Raw genomic sequence first — 26,021 nt, 5'->3', positions numbered from 1 at the left:
CAAAAAAGAAATTTTGTCTTATGCCAAAATAGGCTCACGCCGTTGGAGCAAACCATAGATGCATTCACGGGTAATGAGGAAAAAACACAGCGCTACCATTACTTAACATTGATTTGAGGTGTTGGCCAATTTTCATTTAGATAAGAGAGCAAATAGAAAAAGAAGTGGCAAAATAAACATACATAGAAATCATATAACTGTGCTTAGAAGAGTCCAGAGAACAGAGTAGGGTGGCTAGGTGCAGAAATCAATAGCCTTCATACATGTCGATGCCCAGCACATGGTATGACACAATAAAGACCACATGGCCAAGAAGCTGGTACTGACGGTCACATGGGAGGATAAAAAAAAGCTGGGAAAAATTCCACTCAGAGCAGCAGTGAAAAGTGTTATAAGGTTAAATTGTTACCAGCCTGGTACAGCTGCAGAGAGCCATTCCAAGTCAAAGAAGATACAGTCCACTTGTCCTTGGAGTCCGCAACAGAAAAAAGTTGTTGGATGTAAAATTTGCATAAGCAACCTGCCCTCCCATCTATCCTTGTGCATGGGACAACTTGAGATGCACTCAAGAGACCAATCATTGGGCGTCTGGAAGATAGGGAGAGAACGGTGCTATTGTCACTGCAGTTTCTTGTGTAATTTGCAGATCTTGTAGCATTTGTGTCTCTTTAGAAAAGCAACTCACTATTTTTATTTTGTAAATCCAGTTAAGATATAAATAAGGTTAAAAAAAAAAAAACACCAAAGATACTGAGGATGAGTGTAGGATGATTTGCTTGTATTACAGCTGGGGACCTGACTGCCTAGCTCCCTGCTTGGAAGTTCCCAGGGTTGAAATACCCCAGGAAGGCTCTGGAGATAAAAGGCTGAGTGAGCTCTCAAGCATCAGCTTGTCACCATTTCCCAAGGGTTGGCCTGTGTGGCACTATCTTTCTTCACTTCAGTAGAGGGGGCAGGAGGGGTTGGAGGTGGAAGAAGCTTTAGCCATGTCATTTCCACTAGGCAGAAACTGATGTTTTCCTGGTGAGATCGAAGAGGTTGTTAACCACTATGCTTTTCACAGGAGTAGAATATGCTTGAAAAAAATACAGCTGCATAGACATTGTTTTATGAAAGGCGTAGGAGAATAGAGTCAAAGTCACTAGTCGTCACGGAGTGCAGAACATCAGTACATTCTACCTGTGAGACTGGCTAGTGCATAAAAACAGGTAAGCAAGAGCAAATGCTGACAAAAGTACTGAGAAAAGTTAACCCTTTGTGTGCTCTTGACGGGAAGGCATATTGGTCCAGCCCTTGTGGAGGTTCCTAAGGAAATGAGTATTAGAACTACATCCAAAGGGCGTGGAATCTGCCCATGAAGAGATGTATGCCTTCCTGTCCATCACTGCCTCACTCACAGTAGACACGGTGCATCTGCCAGAGGATGGATGAGCAAAGACGTTGCGAAGTGCCCACACTCAACCTACGCTCACACAATTCAGCCCGGTGAAATGGAGTCTTGTACATTGAAGGAGCGTGAATGGATCTGATGAATATTATACTAAGTGAATTAAAACAAAGACACATGTTGATGATGTCACATGCAGAAAACTCAAAAATCTGAGTACATAGGAACAGTGGGAAAGTGGTTAGTTGGGTTGGAAAGAGTAGGGGAGCTAGAAAGACAGAGACCAGAGGGTACAAATTTTAGTCATATAGAGCAAGCAAACTTAGCTAGTGTGCAGCATGAAGACCAGAGTTGATATCAAAAATTTGCTGAGAGTAGATTTTATGTACTTTTACTAACACACGCATACACACACACACACACACACACACACACACACACACACACCCCAATACATGCACACACACACACCAACACACACACACACACACACACCTATGTGAGATGGGGGAGTTTGTCTATTGTTGCGCATGGGACAGCTTGAGACTCACTCAAGAGACCAGTCCTGGAAGCTAGGGCGAGAGCAGGCCTGATGTCTCTGTAGTTTCTTATGCAACCTGCAGTTTGTGTAACGTTGGTGTCTCTTTAGACAAGCAACCCACGATTGCAATTTGGTAGCAATCATTTTTACTATGTATGTATGAGTCAAAACAGGTACAAACTTGAGCATAGGCAATAAAAACAGGATGAGTGAAAAGCCCTTACCTCTTTCTGGGGATAGATTCTTGCTCCCCCTGCCCACCCCCAGTTATGTAGAAACCCTGAAGTTCCCTGGCCCACACCCCATTTATTTCCCAGGGCTTTAGAATATTTTCTTTAGTGAGAACAGCGTGGCTTATTGGTTAGCATGGGCCATATCACAAGTGTGTTTAACTTCTGTTTCAGAAGGCAAACACAGACATGTTTACATTGCCCTTTACAAGTTTTCCCACTGGCAAAGCCTTTGCCATGGGACAGGAGAAATGCTAAACAGAATAAATTCTAACCCTGAAGTTCCTTTTCAACAGATGCCTTTTTGGGAAAAATGTTATGAAGACTGGATCTTAGAAACCAGGGTCTTCATCACAGACGTGGGCTGGAAGTTCACTAAAAGCGTAGGTCTGTAGTGTGTCCACAAGTCCCTGCCTGTGTGGGATGGAGTGAGGAAGACTCTACCTGACAAAAGGTCCTGAACTGAGGACACTCAAGAGGGCACTCCTGGGGAAGCAGGGCTAAAGGCCTGGCTATTGACTTGAGGAACGCCGCAAGGATGCCAAGGTCGTAAGTTCTGGTAGAGCCTCAAGTTTGTTCTAACCGCTAAGCAGAAACAAACAATAAGGCTCACTTCTAAAATGGGTGAAGTTCTGATTATAAATAAAAATTTGCTCAGTTAAAAAAACACTGGATTTCACTCTTAAACATATTACATATATATGTACATACATATATACATATATGTGTATACACATATGTATCACACACATATGTGATATTTGTAGCAAATCTAGTAGCAAAAGGTACAAAGATAAGAAATCCAACACAGTTAATTTACTGTGTATTATATATAGCAGAAAGAATGCTTCACCTCAAGAAATATTTCACTTAAGCGCCCTTCTAGTTGAAATCTTAAAAGCTGCCCACGTCATTGGATTCCCCACAGCAAGTTATTTCAAGCCCGCACTGTCGTGCTTCTCCCCTCCCCTGTGTCTTTCCTCCACCAGCAGGGTTTGCGCTCCCCTTCTCTGCCAAGTAGACGTGTTTAAGTGAAAGCCACTCGAGTCTTATGCTGTGCCTTGGTAAAAAATCAGAATGTGGAGTAAGCAAGGTTCTGGCCTATTTGGAGTGTGACAATCTTAGAGCAAAGAGGTCACAGACTTTGAAATTCATCAGCAGATAAACGTGACATTGAGAGTAACCTGAGCCTGACTGTTCTCACCACCCTGAGGGATAAAGAGCTGTGGTGAGCAAGCACATTCGGTGCTCACATTGTTACCATATGATCAGAGGAAGAAATATGTATCTTTTCAGGAGCTAAATAAAATTCTTTTTAAAGCTGTCGTTGCATCCAACTTTTTTTTTTTTTTTTTTTTTTTTTTTTTTTTTTTATCTTCTTCACGGAACTAAATTTATTTCACAATTCCAAATAGCATTAGAAGAAGGCACAGGATTCTTGTGACTATTCAAATTCTGCAGCTTCTTCTTCAGAGTGAGGTAGGCATTTCTGAGACACTCGCCAGTTCATCATATGACTGTGAGCATGTGGCCCTCCTCGGTCCAGGAAGCCATTTAGAACAAACTTACTTATCTGCTTTGGCCAGACCAGGCTTACTTCCCCCTCTCTCTGAAATCCTCTCCTCTGACATCTAACAAGCTGGGGGCCCCTCACCTCTCAGCCAGGATGAATTATTCCATCTGGACTGGACAGCTTCAAGCAACGTGGGATCCTCTTTATCCATAAGGTATGGGGCAAAATATTGTTGGCAGTAGCAGGGTGGTAGGCGTAACAGTCGCAGTAAAAACAAAAATAATGGTTTCTGATATACTACTACCTAACATTTGTTGTAAGTTCATTTTTATTGTATTGTATTTTTTAAGGATTTCATTTCATTATCTTTCAATTCTTCACAACAATCCTATGGAATGGGTGTAGAATTATTAATTCAGGTTCTCAGGAAGGGAAACTGAGGCTTGGAGAGGGTCCTAAAACTTGTTCAAAGTGGTAGCTACTAGAGCAAGGATTTAAGCCTGTTGGACTTCCACAATCTGTACTTCTAATCATTGCTCATAAAGACTTACCTGTGTGTGTGTTCCAATATTGCTGTTCTCTGCGTCGGCCCCATCTTTTCTCATGAAAAAGGCAGGTTATGTTTTCATCTGTCCTTTTATAGCACATATGAACTACAAGGCAGGCTGAAGAGAGGCAGTAATGCATAAACCCAGAGGAAAGACAGATCCTTCTAAATAACTCCTAACCAGTATGAGTGTGTGGTTTGTAACTGACCTGTTTATCTGCATTGAGAATGCAGTCTGATTCTTCCCATTCTAGTCTGGGGGGGGGGCGTCATTTGGCAGGCCAGTGCAGTGATAGCTAAGGTCTTTCATCTATTGTTGTGGTTGTTATTTATGTGTGCTCATGTATACACATACCTTCGTGTCTGTGATTGCTGGTGCACACACAGCTCAGCACACAAGGGAAAGGCAGGGGACAACCTTGGGTGTTGGTTCTCCCTGTCCACCTTCTTAGAGACAAGTTGTCACATACCCTTTTTTTTCAACATGCATTTCCAGGAATTTCCAGAGACTCCTCTGTCTCAGCCTGCCATCTCCTATGGGGACACTGACGCGACAGACCCTTGTGCACCTTTTACGTGGGTTCCAGGGACTGAAATTCAGGTCTCATGCTCATGTGACAAACACTTTTACCACGGAGCCATCTCCCCAATGCCATGCCTGAAGTTGGAAAGTTTTACCTAAGTATTCCCCTTTGTCCTTTTCTGGTTGTATTTTTGAATACTTCAACTGACTAGTAGAAATTCAGAATAAGAGAGATCTAAACCGCCCCTTTAGATTATATGCCAAGAGTTGAGAAAGATCGTGGAGGGGTTTCCAGAAAGATAATCAATATTCTACGGTTGCCATATTTGAATATACAGATTGGTTTTAAATTGTCTCATGATCTTTGGTTTCCTGTCTAAGAAAGAAGCAAGTGATTCATTTCCCATAAAGAGTACCTTGTGTCTTACTGCTTACTTCTGGGCTTTATGAAGGAAGATGGTTGTCAACCAAATTACTGGCAGGTACTCACTCTTTCAAGTTCTTGGGCCAGTGTCTTATGCTAGCACCCCCAACCCCCCAACACTTTCTTTTTAGTTATTTACTATATCTGAAAAGGATTATTTATGTTATGCTTATGTGTGTGTGTATTCTTGAATGTGTGTGTGTGTGTGTGTGTGTGTGTGTGTGTGTGTGTGTGTATCACGTGCATGCAAGGGCCAGGAGAGGTCCGCCACAACTGGAGGTGCAGATAGTTGTGAGCTGCTTGTGTGGGGGCTCAGAAGCAAGTCTCAGTTGTCTTCAAGAACAGCAGGTGCCACTTAGCCACTGAGCGATCATCCCTCCAGCCTTCACCAACACTTTTTGGTGCGATCAAGACATCAATAAGTATGTCTTGATGGCACTATTGATGATAATGGAGTATTAATTGTAGATCCCTCAAGAATTACATCATCAGTATTGAGTGATTTTGAAGCTTATCTCCCAGGACTGGGGATGCCAGCAGGTGCCCACTCTTCTCCCGATGGAGGCACTGCTGTGCTTTTACTTGGTCTTCTTCTCTTCTCTCCCTGGGCCGAGAAGAAACAGGATGATGTCCCATTCCTTCCCCATCCCTCTTCTGTCAACCTCTTGGGTCGTGAGTGATGGCTTTCTCGGTCTCTTACAGTGACCGTGTCAAAGGGAGGGAAGCTCAGGATACATGTGGGAGTTATAAGTGATATTTTCCTGTCTCTTGCTACAGACGGTTCCTCACCACGCACTCCCTGCCTTTGCTCTGGCTTAGGCAATGCTGAGAAAGCTGATTCTGAATGTGCGGGCAGCAGCACTGTCCTTGGAAAGTCCACAGAGCCACCCTGAGCAGAGTCGAGCCCCAAGTGAGGGGTCTTTTACATGAGATCTGGCCTGTTTCTTATTTTTGAGCTCCAGACTTCTTAGCTTCTGCTCTCTACCTCTCTAAGCAGAGTCTGCACAACATGGATAGACTTATCCTCACACCCTGCTCATTCGCATGTGATAATTTATCTGGCAAAGAGAAGAGGAAACCTCCAATAGCTTCTGAAGACTGAAAATAAAATCAAATTTCTCATGCTGTGTTCAAGGTCTAATATAATCTCACCTCAGCCTCTAGCTTGGATGCTTGCTCCTTTCTTCTGATATTAAACACCTGTTGGATTGTAGCCACTAGGCCAACAAGCACCCTTATGGTTTTGATAAAGGTACCCAGGGGACACTTGGGGAACACTGCTTTAGTGTTATCTACCATGCTGCACCCATGCAGGCATAGCACGCTTGAGTATAGTTATTTTTTTCTAAATCTATGTTGCCTTGAGGTAAAAATTGAGTCTTGGTGTATGTTTGTATAAAAGAGCTGGCACACTAGGCCGGAGGTTCTTGCCCGTTGGAATACTTGTTTGCAAGACTGGGCCAGGGCTGGTAACTGAGGACTTGGTTCCTGGAGTGCTCTCAGGCAATAGTTAGCTTCTGTGGCTCACTGTGCATCAACTCTTATACCAACCACAGCTGTGTTTCAACAGCTGATTTCCTTCTGGGAGTCTTAGATGTTTTAAGATGTTAGTCACAAGGTGCCTATGTGACTAGCTCCATTAAGAGCCATGGCACTAATTTCTTAAAGACCTGGGCTGAAACATCATATACAAGTCACTGCATTTATTGGCTGGAGTCCTTCACAGGAGGGCAGAAGATCAAGAAGTCTGCACATGGGACCCCTGGCATCCTGCCTATGTTCTGGCCCATTAGGACCTGCTTACTATATTGCTGCAGTAAATTTCCGCTGACTGAGTTTTTCTACTGAATATACAAATACAGGGGTGGGGGTAGGGTAAGGCCACAATAGGCCAAACAATTCTTAGAGTAGCTACCGAACACACACACACACACACACACACACACACACACACACACACACACACACACACACACGATCTAACAAAGCCTGAAGGAGAGAAAGAGAGAGAGACAGAAACAGAGACAGAGACACAGAGAGAGACAGAGACAGAGAGACAGAGAGAGAAAGAGACAAGAGACAGAGAGACAGAGAGAGACAGAGAGAGACAGAGAGAAAGAACATAGATTTAGCAGCAGACATTTTTACCCACTGAGTCATTTTGCCTGGCCCACATACACAACTCTGCTCTCCTTCTCCTCTCCTCTCCCCTCCCCTCCCTTTACCTCTCCTCCCCTACTCTCCCCTCCTTTCTTCTCTCTCTCCTTGCCGCTCTCCTTCCTTCCTTCCTTCTTCTTTTTTTTTTTCTTCCTTTCTCTCTTCTCCTTTTTTTTGAGACAGAGTTTTTCTATGAAATAGCCCTAGCTGTCCTTGAACTTGCTTTGTAGAGCAGGGTAGAATACCAGGCTCTCAAACTCACAGTGATCCATCTGCCTCTGCCTTCCGAGTGCTGGGATTAAAGGCATGCTCCCCCGTGTCTGGTGACATACACAATTTTTATTTTATTTTGTTTTATTTTACATCTCGACAATAGTTTTCATCCCTCCTCTCTTCCCAGAGTCTTCTCCCACCCCCAACCACCCATCTACTCCTCAGTGCCAGGATATGGCAACCATGGTATATCAAGTTGCAGCCTCTTCTGTGAAGACTAGCCAAGGCAACACAGTAGGGGAACAGGGTCCCAAGCAAAGACAGGTAACATAGACAGAGACAGATCCTGCTTCCACTGTTAGTAGTTCACAAGAAGACCAAGCTACAGAACTGTAACATGTGTGCAGAGGGCCTGTGTTAGGTCCATGAAGGCTCCTTGTTTGGCATTTCACTCTCTGTGAGCCCCTATGGTCCCAGATTAATTGATTCTGTGGGTTTTCTAGTGGTGTCCTTGAGCCCTCTTGCTCCTTCAGTCCTTACTTCTAATCTTTTGAGGGATTTCCCCAAGCACTGCCTAATGTTTGGCTGTGGGTCTCTGCATCTCTTTCCATCAGAGGCTGCGTGAAGCCTCTCTGATAACAATTGGCTTAGACTCCAGTCTATGAATCTAGCAGAATATAATTAGGGACCATTTCATTAACTTTTTTCTCCATTCTGTTTGGTTCTAACATGGGTCTCTGGGCTAGTTCCTGGCCTCTAGGTAGTGGCAGGAGTGGGCCCCCTCTCATGCCATGGGCCTCAAGATGGTTGGACACTCTCACAGTTTCTATGCCACTTTCACCCCAGCACATCCTGTAGGTAGGACAAAGTGTACGTTGAAGGTTCTGTGGCTGGGTTGGTTTCCCAACTCTTCTATTGGAAATCTCTACATACACAATTCTTGATGATGAGTGATTGCTTTGCTCACAAGCATTTCTTCAATGCCTGTTACCTGTAAGGCACCAGATGCAAGAGTAAGTGAAAAGAAGTTCCTGCCCACAGCAGAGGGGGCTAATTTGCTCATGCAAGTAAGTTTCTGCTCTCTGAGGGCAGAGTACAGAACCCTATGGAAGCTCTTTTCTCATCCCTCCTGGGACAGCTTTCCCATAAAGCTTGCCTTGTATCTCACAGCCTTGATTTTACTGGCTTTTTTATTTAGAGGTGCTGATACAGTACAGGTAATTCATTTTTCTCCTTCTGCAATTATTCGTTTCAGCTACTGTTTTTTTAAAACCCCTTTTAGATGCTATTTTCTTGATTTCCCTAGGACAAATTAGCATCAACAACAGATGATTATGAATTTTTTTGTGCAAATACATTACTACTTACTGCCAGAGAAACACCATCCACCATCCATTTACAAAGGAGGCTATACACTTGCCTAGTTAGCATTAGACTCGCCGAGTACCAGGGGTTTACACTATACACTTACTAACACCTAGCTCACAGTATGATTTGCCTGAGGTCACATACCTTGTTGATGATACAGTTACCATGACCTGGCAGTTCCTACTATTATGTGTATAATTATTTTATTTGTATTCTGTGCCAGCCTTTCTGATACAGAATATAAGTTTATTGAGTATAGACTTTTGTGTCTTTATTTTTGACCCCTAATGAATAACAGATTTACCTAGGGATGAAAAGATGTGTTGGATAAATGATTAGATGAGCTTTCCAGAGGAACAGAACCAATGGGAAATATATAGACATGCAAGAGACTTATTATGGGAATTTGCTCATGTCGCTATGGAGGTTGAGAATCCTCACAATATGTTGCCTGCAAGTTGAAGAGCCAGGAAAGCTGCTGGTGAAATCCAGACCGAGGTTGAAGGCCTGCGAACCAGGGGAGGGATTATTATATCTCTCAAACTGATGCTGCAGGCCTGAGAAACCAGAGGGCTGCTGGTTGAGCCAAGAACTTCAAAGCGCTAGGACATGAGATGGAGACCTCAGTGTAGGGATCCTCTGATTTGAAGACAGAGACCTCAGTTTAGGGATTCTCTGCTGTGGTGATGGACCCCTCAGCTTGAGGTTCTCTTTCTCTCTCTTTGTTTACGCCCTCAGTGAATGGAATGGTGCTACCTGCTGTACTAATTTAAATGCTGCTTTCTTCCAGACACAGCCCCATAGACAAACCACTTCTCAATTCTCCCTTATCCCCACTAAGCTGACACAGGAAACTGACCATTACCATTGACAGTAATGACAAAGTGGGGAGTGTGTGTGTGGGGGGGGACCACTAGGGTTTCCACGTGAGATTTTTCCGTGTTATAATATACAATGTGAACAAAATATTTTCCTCATTTGAGGAACGCATATTATGCTTGAGACACTCTGCTGGGCACTATGTTCAATATGATTGACTGGGTGGTGGTGGTGCATATTTAATCCCAGCACTGGGGAGGTAGAGGTAGGCAGATTTCTGAGTTCCAGGACACAGATCAAGTTCTAGGACAGCCAGGGCTACACAGAGAAACCCCTTCTCAAAGAAAACAAAAACAGCAATAATCACACACACACACACACACACACACACACACACACACGAACCCAAAAAACAAAAGATAACAATAAAAAATAACAGACAACTTTACTGGTTCAAATATGATGAAGACAAAGTACCTGCCCTGAAGATAAAGACCATAAAATAGATACCCTAGTGACTGTAATACAGGGTAGGACTTAAGGGAGATACATGTTGTTTAAAGAAAATCAGAAAATGGAAGTAAGCTCCATACATGAGGTGATTTTGTGCTTGAATCCTGCAGAATATAAATCCTAGAGTTAAATTGAAGAAGAGCAGGGAATAAGAACACGAGTCACCTTGCGAACCTATGAAATGTCTCTCTTATCTGTGGCGTATGAAGGGAAGAGTGTGTAGGTGGGGGGCGGGGGGGCGTGAACAGTGTGACTAGAAAGTCAAATTTTCAAGCAGTTTTGCCTGTTTAGGGCCAGGCTCATCAGGCTCATCTGCGTGAACTCTAGTAGCTACGATGTTGTCTGTCAACAGGAAATGGGCTGGGTTTAGGTAAAGTCGCACAGTGAGGCACGCCCAGAGGAGATTTCTTTTGCTCTGAAAGCCGAGGAGAAACAAGACATAATGGTGCAGGCACTTGGGAGCCTGAGAGAGGAAGATTAGGAGCTCAAGGCCAGTCTGATTTTCATAGTGAGACCTCTCTCAAAACACACACACACACACACACACACACACACACACACACACACACACACATACATACACACACACACACACACGTGCCTAGAGGAAGGGAAGTAGCAAAAGCTGGTGGCCATAGGGCAAGGCTGGTGGGTTCTGTCTTGCCTCAGTTTCTCCTTGAGTGAAATGAGGTTAATAATAGTCTTAAGAAATGATTGCAACACAACCATGGACACAACTCTCCGAGTAGATCTTGAACATAGTAAGAACTTTATAAGCATTAATTCTTGTTCTTATTCAAGTCTGAGGGCCAGCCACCTTATCTATAGTTAGCTCTTTTCATTCTTAGCAGTTGTGTAGGCAGGTGTTGCCTTTATCGAACTAGAGAAAACTGAGGCACATAGAGATTCTGTAACTTATCAGACTCCCACAGCTACTAAGAGAAAAAGATTACCCTAGGATAGAGTCTTAAACAATACACTTGGCCACGGGTTCATGCAGTTTCCACTATAACACACCACCCCTAAGTATATAGGGTGAGAACCACTTGCTGAGCAAGTTAGAGATGAGCAGTAGGTACTAAGGGGTGTAGCAGGAAGGCAATGCTAGAAAGACATATACTGATAGAAAAAAAATCACCTGGCAGTATTGGCAAAGAGAAGCCAGGGGGAGCAGAGGAGTGGAGAATTCATCCCAGAGAGGCCTGGTGTGAAAACCAGAATCGAGGATCAGAAGAATGTGTGGCTGATGAAAACCAGGTGGACATGATGGTCTATGAAGGAATGCAGCTAGCAGAGCATACAGGACAGAACTCAGGGTTTCCACTGGAGTCAAACCAGGCAGGCACAACAGGAGGTTGGAAAGAAAGATGTAATAGAAGTTTGGGTTTCTTTAAAAACTCAATTATGTTATATAAACATGGTTTTGTTTTAATCCCAAGTATGGGATTTTAGTTTGGGCTTTAGTTTGTCCACAGCTGATAGTTGCCTTGAATGGACTTGGTCTTTGCCAGCTGATAACAGCCTGCCTCATGTGGCATGGAGGTAGGTGTGGTCTTTGCCAGCTGCAGTTAATTTAATTCTGAGGACTGAGAAGGTATAAATATGAGAGCCCAGAGAAAGAAAGTGTGGCAGCTTAGAGGAAACAGATCAACAGAAGACTTTGAGGAACACTGGAGGATTGCACTCCCAGAGAGAGAGAGAAAGAGAGAGAGAGAAGAAGGGAGTGAGGGAGGAAGGGAGAAAGGGAGGGAAGGAGGGAGAGGGGGAGGGGGGAGGAGGCTTCAAGTGACCCTAAACATCCAAGAGAAGTAAAGAAGTGAAGTCTATACCCTCTCTCCCCACTAACCTTCTTTCTCTCTTACCTAGTGTTGGGAGGTTGGTGGAAGTGAGGTAGAGGCTTACGATTTACCAATGAAAATAGCATTAAAAACTAGTGTCAACAGAAAGGGGGTTTGCCTTTGTTCTCTTCAAGAAAAGTACCTTTAATGGCACAATCTCTTTCCTTAGGTACAGTGGCAGTTTGGCTTTGAGGGGACTCATAGTGGGCTTCACTTGTGGTCTGTCCTAAATACCCACCCAGTCATGCCTACCTCTTCTCCAGTCTGATGGTAGGATGATTCCTGTGCACAATTTAAGGGGAAGGTTAGCTTTGCACCTTACTGGATTTCTTATGCATAACAATGTGGTGATAGTTTCTGTTTTAGAAGTTAGAAAAAAAATATCAGTTCAGTTGACTTCCTGTTTTCTGTTTCGGGGCCCTGAGTGTCACTTCCTATTCAAATGGGATCTAGCAGAACACCCAAAGTTGAAAATTCTCCTGGAGTTGATTTTCCATGGGGTATAATGTAAGTTCATGCTTTGGGGGTATCTGTCCTAGAGTTTTCTCTTCAGTTGCTTTACAAAACAAAAAACAACAACAACAAACAAACAAACAAACAAACAAAAAACGGAACGAAATGAGCAAAACTTTTGCTTTTATCCTGTAGATCCCAAGTTCCAAGTCTATACAGTGCATATTTCCATGCATCTGAATTTCAAAATTTGCTTCTCAGGTTAAGATCTTGGCCAGATGTTGAAGTCTCAGTGGCTGCTCCATTTGGGCAGTTGTTAGGGCTACACTATGTGAGTCATCGCCTGTAGGCTTCCTGTCTGAAGTCTCACTGGACCTGCCCATGGAAGTGGTAAGGATGAGGGAGGGGGTGTCTCTTCACTGTTTCTTCTCTAGCCTGTCCCCTCTTCTCACCACCCTTTTCTCCACAGTTTAAAATGTCTTCAGGCTCTTGATGTCGTTTGTTTCCTTCACAGCACACTGAGAGGTGGGTGTTCTAGTTTCCCTTTTATAAAAAGTGACACTGAGGTTTTAGTGACATTCGGTGACTTTTAGCCTGGGTTACTCAGGTAATAACGTCAGTGAGAGTAGCTCTCTAGTATCCCATCTTTAGCCATCTTGTGCTGTCTTCTCTTTATACCGCATGAATTTTTTGGTAAGATGCTGGCAGGAAGCAAGGAAATAGTGGTTGGGCTGGAGAGCATGGTCAAATTCTTGTGCTATTTAATTTTGTACCTACATGAATAAAGTCAAAATGTCATGCAGATCTTTCAATGTAGAAGCACCTTTTCCCCCTCTTTTTGGGCACAGACTTGAATGTGCTGTGCCTTGAGTCAACCATTAATTGCAATTATGGAGAAAAGCTAAAATGTTAAGTGCGGGCTTAGCCATGTTTCATGATGTCTTTGGGTGGCACACATATTTTGCTGGAGCCCAAGACACATGCATGTTACTCCGATCTTGGTAAGACAAATGAAAGTGGGGAGCCAGTTGTGAGTTGGTGTCAATATGGTGTCTAGTGAGGAGAAGGGGGTAAGAATTAATGGCTGCTGAGAAGAAGTCAGTGGTGGAACTCTGATTATTAGAAATCCCAGGACAGGGGCCGCTGTGGAAACCTTGGCTGCTGCCGTGTCTCACAAGTTTATGAAGTGACAGGCTCTGTCTGGACTCTGGAGAGAACCCTCAGATTCTAGAACAGGCCTTAGGACCAGACATACAACCATGCTGCTGTCTGGATAGACAGTAAACTCCAAGGATCCTTTGGTGGTAGGATCTACCCAAGGCCAGCAGGTGTTTTCTTGACTGTCTGTGAGGTGTTCCCAACCCAGCACTGGCTGTTCTTCCAGGACAAAGCCACTCCCTCCACAGCCCCAAAGCAGAAGTGGTGGGTGAGTGGTGAGCTGGGTGTTGGACTGGGGCCACAACCCACAGGCTGCTAGTCTCATTTCAGTTAGATCCTGACCTTTCTCTTTCTGGACTTACAAAAGAGGAGTAGATGAGTTGGAAGTTAAATATTAGGGAAAGGAGGGTTTGGTAAATGTCTCACTCTAGAGTGCGCACCATAGAGAGGATTTTCAGATTTGGCATCTCCAAAGCTATAGCCCTCAAGAAGAGGATTAAACAAGGAAACTTAGACTTGGATTTGACTATGGTCTAGATGTGGAGGTCAGGAGCTCATGTGTAGGAGCAAGTGCTGATGGGAAGGGAGTGCTTGGGACACCCATGAGTGCTTAGAGGTCAAGGACTGAAAAACAAAAGAGAAAAAAAAAAGGACACAAATTTGCAGTGCTCAGAGACAAAATGGTGTCATGGTCCGGCATCCATTTAGAGTGTGCGTCCTGCACATGGCCCCCAGATAGCTAGGCAACGTTTATGCATCTTGTTATTTGTTTGCTTAGGGTGGGGTGCGGTGGAATGTTTGTAAATTGAATATTATTTTTAAAAATGCAAGGGAATCTCACCACTTCCAAGACTCTCATGGGAATTACCCTTTAGCAGCAAAGAATTATTTTAGGGAGTGGATGCTCTTCCAGGGATTGGCTTTGAATCTCTGGATTTTAAAGAATTTCCTCACAGCAGGGGCCAACATTTTACCCTTTTACTGATTCTGGAATGCTTTTCTTTTTGAGACAAGGACCTACTCTATATTCCAGGCTGGTCTTGAATTTAGCAATCCTCCTGCCTCTGCCTCTGCCTCTAGAGTGCTGAGCTTACAGGATGCTCTACACTTAGCTTTAGATTGTTTCCCCCCTGCTAGGTATTTTAGCTGCGAAATTCATAACTGAATTTGGTAACTGCGTCTCTGGTATTTTTATTTCAGATATACTGAAAGTTGGGGGGGGGGTTGCTATTTTATATGTAGAATTTAAAGAAAAGCACCGTGTTATTTTTTCAAGGTTCTGTACTTTTTTAGGATGAGGCTTGTCCAGAAGCACTTTTGGAGGTGGCTAGCAAAGGAAAATCTTCCAAACAGAGGTGCTCAGCCACTAAGCCTGACTTTTGGAAAAGGAACATTATTCTTTTTGCTAAATGGGACACTGTGAGCTCAGTCATGTACACCGTGAAAATAATTGGTGTGTTTTGGCTTGCCTTGAGCCAGATTTCATGCTTGTTGAAAGGTGATTGGCTTCAAACCAGCACATTTAAAGGTCAACTGGTTGTTCTGGAACTTCTAAATTTTAACTCTTTTATTCTCAAAGGCTTTACTCAGATGGCCATGTCAGGAAGAGACAATGCTTACCACATGTGTTAACTTTTGGAATGTTTTGTTCTTGTAACATTGTGTGTGTGTGTGTGTGTGTGTGTGTGTGTGTGTGTGTGTGTGTGTGTGATATTCTCTGAGCTCCCTGTGGCCACAGAGGATCTGAAACATGAGCTCTCCGCTGGCTTTTAGAAATAAGCAGGAGCAGCGAGGACTGGGTTCTTTCATAGTTATGGCATTTGGATGGGATTCTAATGTGATTGTGACCATCATGTGGGTATCGTGATGAACTTGAATCCTTTAGGAAACAAAACTAGCCCCGCCTCTTTCTTTCTTCCTTTGTTTTTTGTTTTTTTTGGTTTTTTTCCACCTTTGAGCAGCCTTTCAGTTTCTTAAAGACCTCTGTGGAGAAACTCTCATCAAGTCTTCAATATCAAACCCAGTTGCTTGACATTAGCTGTGGGGGTGCTGGCTCACTGGGGGTGGGGCTGGGATGATCTTACTTAGCCCCACTTATGGGATACCTGGGGTCAGCAGCCATCTCCTTCTGCTGGTTTCCCAAGATAAAGTTGAGGACTGGACCATCACAAATGAGGTTGGTGGATTTTAGTCACCTAATGAAGCAGTTCCTTGTGCTTTGTATTAGCATCTTGGTGAGCCCCTAGACTTTCTTTCTTTTTTTTTTTTTTTTTTGAGGACAGACATTATATACTGTAATTTTGTTAGTCTATAAAACGAAAGAAAGTACTTCATTCACATGAAATTAGATGCTTTTAAAAAATATTTTATTAATTTATTCATATTTCATCTAAATTGTTAGCCCATCCCTTGTATCCTCCTAGACTTTCATCGGCCATCGCTCTGCTATGAGAACTGACTTGGAAGCTCCAAACACAGAGCCTTTCTTGAGGAAAAAGCTTTTGGAGGCTGACTTTGGGTAGACCCACAAATGTCATACAGTAGTCGACAGGAAAAGGCATATGGATCAGAATAGCTCCACTGTGTGCGAGTGTGTGTGATGTGTGTGCAAGTGTGTATATGCGTGCACGTGTATGTGCATGTGCGTGTGTGTGCATGTGTGTTTGTGTGTGCATGTGTGTGTGTTTGAATCCTTGTTGTTCTAAGTAAACACAAGCTATAAACTTACACATTTTATTCTAATCTTAGTTCATTCCTCTCTTCCCATAGCCCTTCCAAGTTTTAGCTATCAGACTGTGTTAGTTGCTTCAGAAAACAAGCCCTGTGTCTCATTAACTTCATCTGAACAGTGGAGCTGGCATAACTGACATTATTACTTTGTCAATAGTATTATGTAACTTATTGTTATGGAGCTGACACTATTATCATGTGAGCATCATTGTGAAGATCAAATGACTTGATGCTTGTAAAATGCCTTGCACACAACGGGTCATCAATAAATATCAACTCTTGTTTAAAAAAATCATTTTCTTCTAAATCTTAATTCTTTCTGTATTGCATACCATATATTTGGTGTGGTGGTTTGAATGAAAATGGGGAGTGACACTACTAAAATGTTTTGCCTTGTGGGGGTAGGTGCAGTCTTGTTGGAGGAAGTGTCTTATTGAGGAAGGGCCTTGAGGTTTCAAATGCTCAATCCAGGCCCAGTGTCGCTCTCTCTTCCTGCTATTCCAGACATACAACTCTCAGCTCCTCCTCCAGGGCCATGTCTACCTGCAGGCTTCCCGCCATGCTTCCCGCCATGACAATACTGGATTAAATTTATGAACCTGTAATCAGCCCCAATTAAATGTTTCCCTTTTTAATAGTTTCAATGGACATGGTGTTTTATATTTTCACAGCAATAGAAACTCCAAATAACACATTTGGCCTGCAAGGTTTCTTCTTGGTGGAACTGCACAAACCTATGAGTTTGATTTAAAGTTATTTTCCTTCTCATGTTGGTAGTCTTCAGCATAATTTAACAAATGTTTTTGACTTTACTCAACAGTAAGAAATGTGTTCTATATTATACTATATATAGTCACATATATTTGCATATATACATGTGCATACACACATGTATAGCATACACAAACTCTCAGGAAATAATGTTTTATTGTACAAGATGTACTTTAACTCATTTTTATTCCATTTTATTAAAATGTGTGGACAACTCATTAAGTACAATCTGTGGTTTGGAAAACTCTAACTCTAGAAAAATGTATGTCCCTTGAACTCTTGTGTACTGCCCACAATACACACATACTCATCATACAAGCTAATGTGTGGACATTCTGATTATATTTTGAGGAATTGTTTTCTCATTTCTTTATTTAGAAATAAAAGAAATAACCAAGGAAAAACTCAGGTCAGAACTGTCACGTCATCCCCAGAGCACAATGCCTTCTTCCCTTTATGTTCTCGCCTAATAAAGACTGGCTTTTAATATTTCAAAGCAAACCAGCTTAATGGCTGTTAACATTATGGAGTAGAACTAGAGACTAAGAGACTGTGGGATGCTCAGATCAAAATGAGACAGCTGTACTCTCCCTGCTCCCAAGACTCAGGATCATGCAGAAGAGGGGTTGGAAAGATCTTAAGAGCGGGAGGTGGTGGCTGTCTGCACCCAAACAGTGTTTGCAGTGCAGTGCAGGCTGATGCACACATGGACTTACGGCAGCTGGGACTGCACACACAAGACTTGAATGAGACTGAGAACGTATAAGAGAGGAGCAGGGCAGCATATGAAAGGGAGATTCCAAGAAAATACCAGGCAGGCTGGGGAAGGGGGAAAGGCGTAGCGCATGAGTGAAACCAGGCAAGAAGAGTAGCCAAGAAACAAAACTGAAGCCAGAGGAGGTTTGAAGTAACTGAAGAGGATAAATCATAATTGTGCTATTCACAAAGGAGAGAGAGAGAGAGAGAGAGAGAGAGAGAGAGAGAGAGAGAGAGAGAGAGAGAGAGAGAGGGTATGAGGATTTCTAAGAGTTTTACCCTTTCAAGATGGACTTAGGGGCTAAAAATGAGGCAATGAAAGCTAAATGAAGGGGAAAATCAAGATATTTTTATTTGCATATATTGTGTATCATGACATTTTACTTTTTCATGTGATAAACATTTCATGACATTTGCCTATGTTCATATAATGACCGTTGATCTTGTTCCTTCTCATCCCTCTTCCTCCCCTTCCTCTTCCCTGATACTCTCCTACTTCCAGGTCTCTCTCTCTCTGTAAACTGCTTTTCTCTGTGTCACTGTTTCTTTATCTTTGTCAGCTTCCTTGTCGCCAATTTCTTCACCCATGGTATTCTTCTCTGTTTAGAATGAAGTTGTTTCCTGTCACTAAAACTTTTCTGACAGGCAGAGAAACATAGAAACTTCTAACCTGACACCTTACCTAAGAGCCCTAGCCATTCTTTATTCACAGATTCCATATTTGAGAATGTATCTATTTGCTAACATTTGTTTATAACACCGAGGGCAACATGGCCAGGCTTTTGTAGTCACTCACGGATAAGAGCTACGGTAATTTGAGTTGTGAAACAGATCCCCTGCTATGGTTGAACAGGCGATGTACAGATTCTGGGTTCTGTTCTCCTACTATGTATGAGCAAGTGCCACTTTCATGATATAGTTATTGGTGCTAAGTCTTTGAATTTTTGTGTTTGTTGTTGTTGTTGTTGTTGTTGTTGTTGTTGTTGGTGGTGGTGGTGGTAGTGGTGGTGGTGATTGGTTCCATAAAATGATTTTCATGCACAGTGCTGAAGTACCCCTAAGAACAAGAAGGTGTTCATTAGGAGAATGTGTGTCCTGAACAAGTTTCTTTCAGCTGTGAGTTATAGAGCTGTTGATAGTGTGTCCAGCATTAACAAATTATCCATGTATATATGTATGTGTGTGTATGTATGTATGTATGTATGTATGTATGTATGCATATGTATGTATTTATGCTAAATGAAGTATCTTTAAACAGAACACGTGGAAAACAGGACTTATTCGTGGAATTATTGATGAAACTGTGATCACAGGCTCACACGAACCTAACTGAATGTTTCTACTGGGGACAGTGGACCAGTGTTTGCTAAATTAGAGTGCTCAGCAACTTTTAGAATATATAAACTATTGTGAACAGGAATAAACTCTGTATGTAAATGTTTTATTTAAGCTAAAAATGGTCGATGTAGACAGTTTATGTGTAGACAGTTTGTAGAGTTTATAGTCACCTCAGGCAACGCTGATCTCCTTTTATTTAAGCAAAGACATACTGTTCCTCCATTTAGAACAAAATTCTAGACAAATCTCTCTTGGTTCAGTGCATTTTGGCAGACATTTTCTGATAAATATGTTGAATAAATTGGGCATATTTGAGTTACGTGGTTTATGCTCTTAAAGCACTCCTAATCTATGATTATGATGTAAGGTTGGAGATTGGAGATGTGTTCAGTAAAGCATATTGAAAATCATTTGTATTCTGCAGCAGATGGCAAACAGGCAGAGTTGGTGAAGGCCTCAGTTACTCCTTGAACCTCCAAGAACCCAGTGTGGGTTCCATAGGACAGGGAGCTGGCTACATCATGCCAGTCAAGGAGGGCTATTCCAAGAGTTCCAGGATTTGCAGAAGGAAGGAGTTTCAGAGGTCCAGCAAGGAGGAGGAACTAAGTCTGTTGAGATGTATCCCTGGAGCTGGAAAGCAAATACAATAGCTTCACCCTAATCCTTTTCCATCTGCTTGAACTTACTGTTAGAGCCTCATGTTACATACAAGACCATGTTCCAGAATTTCACTGAAGTTGGTTGTGGAGAAGTCAGTCCGAGTTATTCCATGACTGGCTCCAGCAGTCTATTTCTCCCATCTATGGATATTTTAGCAGGAATAAGTTCATACATTTCATGTCATTCTCGAAGGAACTCATAACTCCGAAAAGTAAAATGACATCTGTGTGTATTCAGAGGTGACTTTGTGTTACAGGTTAATGATGTATTTGGCACTGCATTTTCTACCTAGTCTAGCAGAGGACTTCAAAGACATACAGCCTAAGGAGTGTTGAAGGAAAGTTTCTAAAACCAGATATGAAATTTTCCCTTCAATGATATAGTTTAAGGAGGTGATTATAGAATAATTAGAAACAGGAAGTAATTGAATATTATGTAGAAAGATACAGAGCCTTTGTTTTAATGTAAATATTGGGAGTTAATGTAAACTCCTAAAAATGTAGTTTTCAAGCATTGCTTAGCTTTGATTAATGAGATCATGGATATTTCTTTTCTTTCCTTATTCTTTTTCTTCTTTTAATTTTAAATTTTCAAATAGTAATGTGTATTTTTAAAATTTTAATTCCTTATAATTTATTCAGATTACATCCTGATTGTTATCCCCTCACTTGTATCTTTCCATCCCCCCTCCCTCCTTCCGCCCTCTTCCCCTCCCCTAGACCTCTGACAGAAGGGGACCTCCTCCCCCACCTATAACCACAGTCTATCAGGTCTCATCCAGATAGCCTGCTTCCCCTTCCTCTGTGTGCCAGCGGGCTTCCTCACCAAGGGGAAGTGATCAAATCGGGGGCACCAGACTTCATATCAGAGGCAGTCTCGCCTTTGTATTTGGGTGTAAGTCTAACCAAGCAAGTGAAAGACTTGTATGAAAAAAACTTCAAGTTGTATGTGTTTCAAAATACCTTTTTATTTTTTGAGATTTTATGATATAATCACATCATTTCCCCTTTTCTTTCCTTACTCCCAAACCTTCCATGTTTCCTCCTCATTTCAGATTCATGGCTTTCCCGGCTTCTTTTTATGTTGTTGTTGTTGTTGCTGGTAGTGTGTGTGTGTGTGTTCCTAAACACATAAATCCAACTTGCTCAGTCTATTTACTGGTTTTATATTAGTTGTATGTATGTTTTTCATGGCTGACCATCCATGGATACCCAATTGGTGTGCTCTTCCCTTGGGAGAACTATTTCTCCCACTCTCTGCCTTCCTTAGTTGCCTGCAGTTCTTTGCCTAAAGTTAGGGCCTCCTGAGCTCCCCCTTCTACACTAGCACAACTATTAGCACAACTGTTACTTGACTAAACCAACATAGTCTGTAGCTACATTCTTACGACTTGTCCTAATGCCCACAGGTAACTGTAGTCCTCACCCCTCATCAGGGAAACTTCTCTTTCCAACAGATACCACTACAGAAGATCACAACAGATCAAAATGTAGGGTTGTGGATCCTGGTCCTGAATGACACATCTATAACACAACTCGTGAACCTAAGGCTCAGGAACTATGGCAGAAGGCGGGCGTGGCGGGGGGCGGGGGCGGAAAGACTGTAAGGGTCAGAGGATCAGGGAGTGTGCTCTGAGACTGATTCCTGAAAGTGTGAGCAGCTACATCCATGAAGCCCCATCTATAGTGCTACTTAAACATGGCTGGTACAAACATGACATCATACGCTTGTAATGGTGCCATTTTTATAATCAGAAAAATGGTGGGCCATATTGAATCTCGCTGGAATTATGACTTACCTAGAGGAAAATTTGTTCTTACTTTTTCCTAATCTGTTCTCATATAATTTTTTCATTATATTCTCTCTCATCTTTCAACTCCTTCCAGACCCTCACCACCTCTTATCTACCCACTTCATGCGTGCACGTTCTCTCTCTCTCTCTCTCTCTCTCTCTCTCTCTCTCTCTCTCTCTCTCTCTCTCTCTCTAAAACAAAACAACAGCAGAAAAATAATATCAAGCAAAACATCCATATGACAAAACCGTCAAACCATCAAAACGAGACAAACCCCCTGGGCATGGGACCTTCCCTGGAGTGTGGCTGACACACCTAGTGTCTACTCCACTGAAGAAAAATGATTTTCCTTCTCTCTGCATGTTTCCCTTGCAAAAAGCTAATTGGTTAAGAATGGAAATTTTCTTCTCTTTCCCTTTTCCATGTTGAGATTTTGTGTGGCTTGAGTTTTATCAGGCTTTGTGCACAGTCTTCTTGAATCTACTTGTGTATCAGCCCGGCTGGGTTTGAAAAAGGCAGTTCTTTCCTTGGAGTTGCCCACCACCTTTGGCTTTTATAGCCTTTATGTCTCCTTTTCCACACCAGTCCCTGAACTGTTATGGGCGGGGTTTGGTGATGACATCCCATGAGGGCTGAGAGCTCTAAAGTCTCTCTTCTCTGCACATTGTCAAGGTGTTGTCCTCTATTTTATTTATTTTAAAAAATTTTAACTTTATTTTATTAATTTATTCTTATTACACCTCAATGGTTATCCTATCCCTTGTATCCTCCCATTCCTCCCTTCCTCCCATTTTCCCCTTACTTCCCTCTCCTATAACTGTGACTGAGGGGGACTTCCTCTCCCTTTATATGCTCATAGGGTATCAAGTCTCTTCTTGGTAGCCTGCTATTCTTCCTCTGAGTGCCACCAGGTCTCCCCATCCAGGGGACGTGGTCAAATATGAGGCACTAGAGTTCGTGTGAAAGTCATACCCCACTCTCCACTCAACTGTGGAGAATGTCCTGTCCATTGGCTAGATCTGGGTAGGGGTTTGAAGTTTATGGCCTGTATTGTCCTTGAAACACTTAAAGAAATGCTCAACCTCCTTAGTCATCAGGGAAATGCAAATCAAAACAACTCTGAGATTCCATCTAACACCCATCAGAATGGCTAAGATCAAAAATTCAAGCGACACCACATGCTGGCGAGGATGTGGGGAGAGAGGAACACTCCTTCATTGCTGGTGGGAATGCAAACCAGCACAGCCACTTTGGAAATCTATCTGGTGCTATCTCAGAAAACTGGGAATAGGGCTTCCTCAAGACCCAGCTATTCCACTCCTTGGAATATACCCAGAAGATGCTCCAGTACACAAGAAAATTTGCTCAACCATGTTCATAGCAACCTTATTCATAATAGCCAGATCTTGTCCTCTATTTTAATTCCTCTCTCCTGAGAGCAGAAGCTTCTCTGGTGAGGGCTGAGCAGTGCACTGATCTGTGGCTACAGAAGTGTGTCATTAGAAGTCATTTTATTGCTATATTCTCTTAGTAGGATAATAGCAGTAGGTTCCCCCTAAGGCCAATGGGCTATCTAGTCTCAGGCTCTTGGCCACTTCAGCAGTGTCAAGAATAGAGTCTCTTTAATAGAATGACCCTTAAATAAAGAAATGGTTGTGAAACTATTGCATCAGTGTGTCTTGCAGGTGGGTCACTGCTATAGCAGTAGGGTTTGTAACTGGGTAATATTGACAGGTAGTTTGTTTGTTTTTGCAATAGTGTGCAAAGTGCCTTCTAGTACCATGGATGCTAGAAGTAGGGGTAAAGCTTGTAGCTGGGCCCCATCTCTATCCTCCATGCTCAGTGACATAAGTAAGTGGTATCTTTATCAGTGTCTTCATCAGTCTGGAGAGGGTAATTAATAGTCTTGACAATAGCCTGTGATGTTTTGAGTGGTCTATGGGACCAGTTTGGCCAACAACTTAGCAAGATATAACCCATTCATAGCACTGGGGTTTTTTGCTTGGTGACACAAGATGTTTCATTGGGGCCCCATTAATTACTGTCTGCATTTCAAAATGTCCTGTTTTTCATATAAGATGACATGTGTTATTTCACACTTACTATAAAGCTCCTTTTCTTCCCAGAGTAGCATCATTTTAGCTTAGCTCTTTAAGCCCAGCTTCTTCTTCTTTCTGTCTGTTCTTTTTCTGAAACCTAATTTCTATCTGCCTTTTAATGGTGGCATACCCTTGCGCATGCTCTGGATGTGACTTGCATGGCTTGGCTTTTTCAGATGTCCACACTAGTCCTTGCTTCATTATATTGTCTCATAATTTTGTATAGGAAGCACTCACAGAAAAACCTCTTCCAAACCTCAGAGCCTTGGCCATAGATGTGGATTATTTTTACAATTTTTAAAATCCACTTTGGGATTTCATTAGTATTTCTCCATTATTTTTTTGTGTGTATGTCCATGTATGTATACATGTATGAATATACATATGTGGCAGGTACAATGTGTGTGAGTTAATGTTTGTGCACATGTATGTGCACATGAATGAGTACATATAAATGCATATTCTGGTTCTTTTTGGTTGGGCACTTCATATTCTATACACTCTGCAGGAGCAGGCACTCAGTCATGTTCACTACCTTTATTCTACTCTCAGAGAAGTGTCAAGGCCACTGTCAAGGCCTCACACTACTATAGATGACTAATCTACAAGCTAGTAACTATACTTTGAAATCTTGATGAAGATGATGTAAATTGTGCAGGCACTGTGAGCTTTCCAGCTGAGCCAGAGATAGGCAGGGTGACATTTAATCACCCAAAAGCCTGCCACTTAACTGTGTACACACACACACACACACACACACACACACACACACACACACACACACACACACACACACACGCTGGTGATGGAAGTCCATTCATATGATGTATGTATGAATGCAGACTTCATTAAAATGCCACCTTGAGGAAAGCACTATGGGCCAAATCAGGAGACTCTTTTGATAAAAAATCAATAGCAGGATTTATAGGATGCATTTTTTGAATGTTCACTTTGATTCAAAGTAGGCATGTATAATTGAAGTACCATACGTACTTTATTTCCATAAATCTAAGGTCTGGCTTTGATGTTGGCTACAGGGCATTTCCATCAGCACTGAGCCTTGAAAATCTGCCTGCTGAATCAAAGGTTTGATGAAAAGCACGAGACAGGTATGACACTGGCTTGCAATGGGCGGACACCTGTGACCGAGCTACAGTGTTAAGCTCAGCAGCTTGCAGTGAAGACAAATTTACGCCGAGGGGCTTTCTGTGGCTGAGAGTTCTTCTTTGGCCACCCAGAACACGAAAATGAGCAGATCAGAACTATAATCAGCCAGATGAAAGCATCTCCCTTTGTTGTTTTCTTAAAATTCAAAGTGATGTGAAATATGGGCCTTGTAAAGCTTTCCTGGTAGATGCAACAGGTGAAGGTGTACAGTGCTGCAGGTGGATGCACGGTGCCAATGCTCTACGGGCGATGTGGGCCATGTTGGGGCTCTACAGTACTGTAAAACCATTGATCTTCTTTCTCCCATCAAATGGTTCTTTGCTGTTTCACTCTCTTCTCTCTATGTCATCTTACAGTTTGCCCTCTCCTTTTCTCCTTCCAGTTATTAGTCTCTTGCCTGAGAAATCCTTTCAGGAAGGATCAGTCAAACATACTTTAGTGGAATATAAAATTTATATTGTTGCATTTACAGCTGTCGTTGGCATTGTATATCTTTAGCAGGCAGGTGTGTGGAGCACCGTATGGCCATGGCAGGATCGGGGGAGGTCTTACATATGTAGCTCATTCTTTAAACAGTTACCGGCATAAGGAAAACAACGTAAATAGGAAGAAACTCTTCTGCTATTGGAAATATGGCTTCCTGTTTAAAAATATTATGCCCTCTATTTCTTTCCAAGATGAATTTTAATTTACAAGTAACAGTCTCTTCGTCAACTTCAATTTGAAACAAATGTGAAAAGGAAGATGCCAAGTTGTTAGTAAAGATAATGAGAGTGATTATATATTTTATATATATTATATATATTAGGCTTGGGGTGTATTGATCAAGTGTTCAGTAGATTCTGATTCATTCAGATGATTTTCCCTTGGCTTCCTGACTTCTGGATGGACGAGGCTGTTTTATAACTCGATCTATATAGAAAGAATGGAAGGGTTTTGGCCAAGGATGAAACAAAGTCTCAGAGGCAAATCCAACTTCCTTTAACAAGCTGCCTTTCATATGCCTTGCTAAAAACACATACC

General features: G+C 42.3%; 1 protein-coding gene across 2 annotated transcripts in view; it reads left to right on the top strand.

The window, feature by feature from the left end:
* The first annotated feature begins 3,705 nt into the window (after nucleotides 1-3,705).
* The window catches only part of Pde4d (phosphodiesterase 4D), a 1,424,262-nt gene continuing 1,401,946 nt past the window's right edge, over nucleotides 3,706-26,021 (top strand). For both annotated transcript variants that reach the window (XM_051172553.1, XM_051172551.1), the window contains exon 1: nucleotides 3,706-3,885. The gene's annotated coding sequence lies outside the window, so the exon portion shown is untranslated. The remainder of the gene's footprint in view (nucleotides 3,886-26,021) is intronic.

Source organism: Acomys russatus, chromosome 30 (assembly GCF_903995435.1).
Source record: "Acomys russatus chromosome 30, mAcoRus1.1, whole genome shotgun sequence".
Lineage (NCBI taxonomy): Eukaryota > Metazoa > Chordata > Mammalia > Rodentia > Muridae > Acomys > Acomys russatus.
This window is presented reverse-complemented; position numbering and strand designations above follow the sequence as displayed.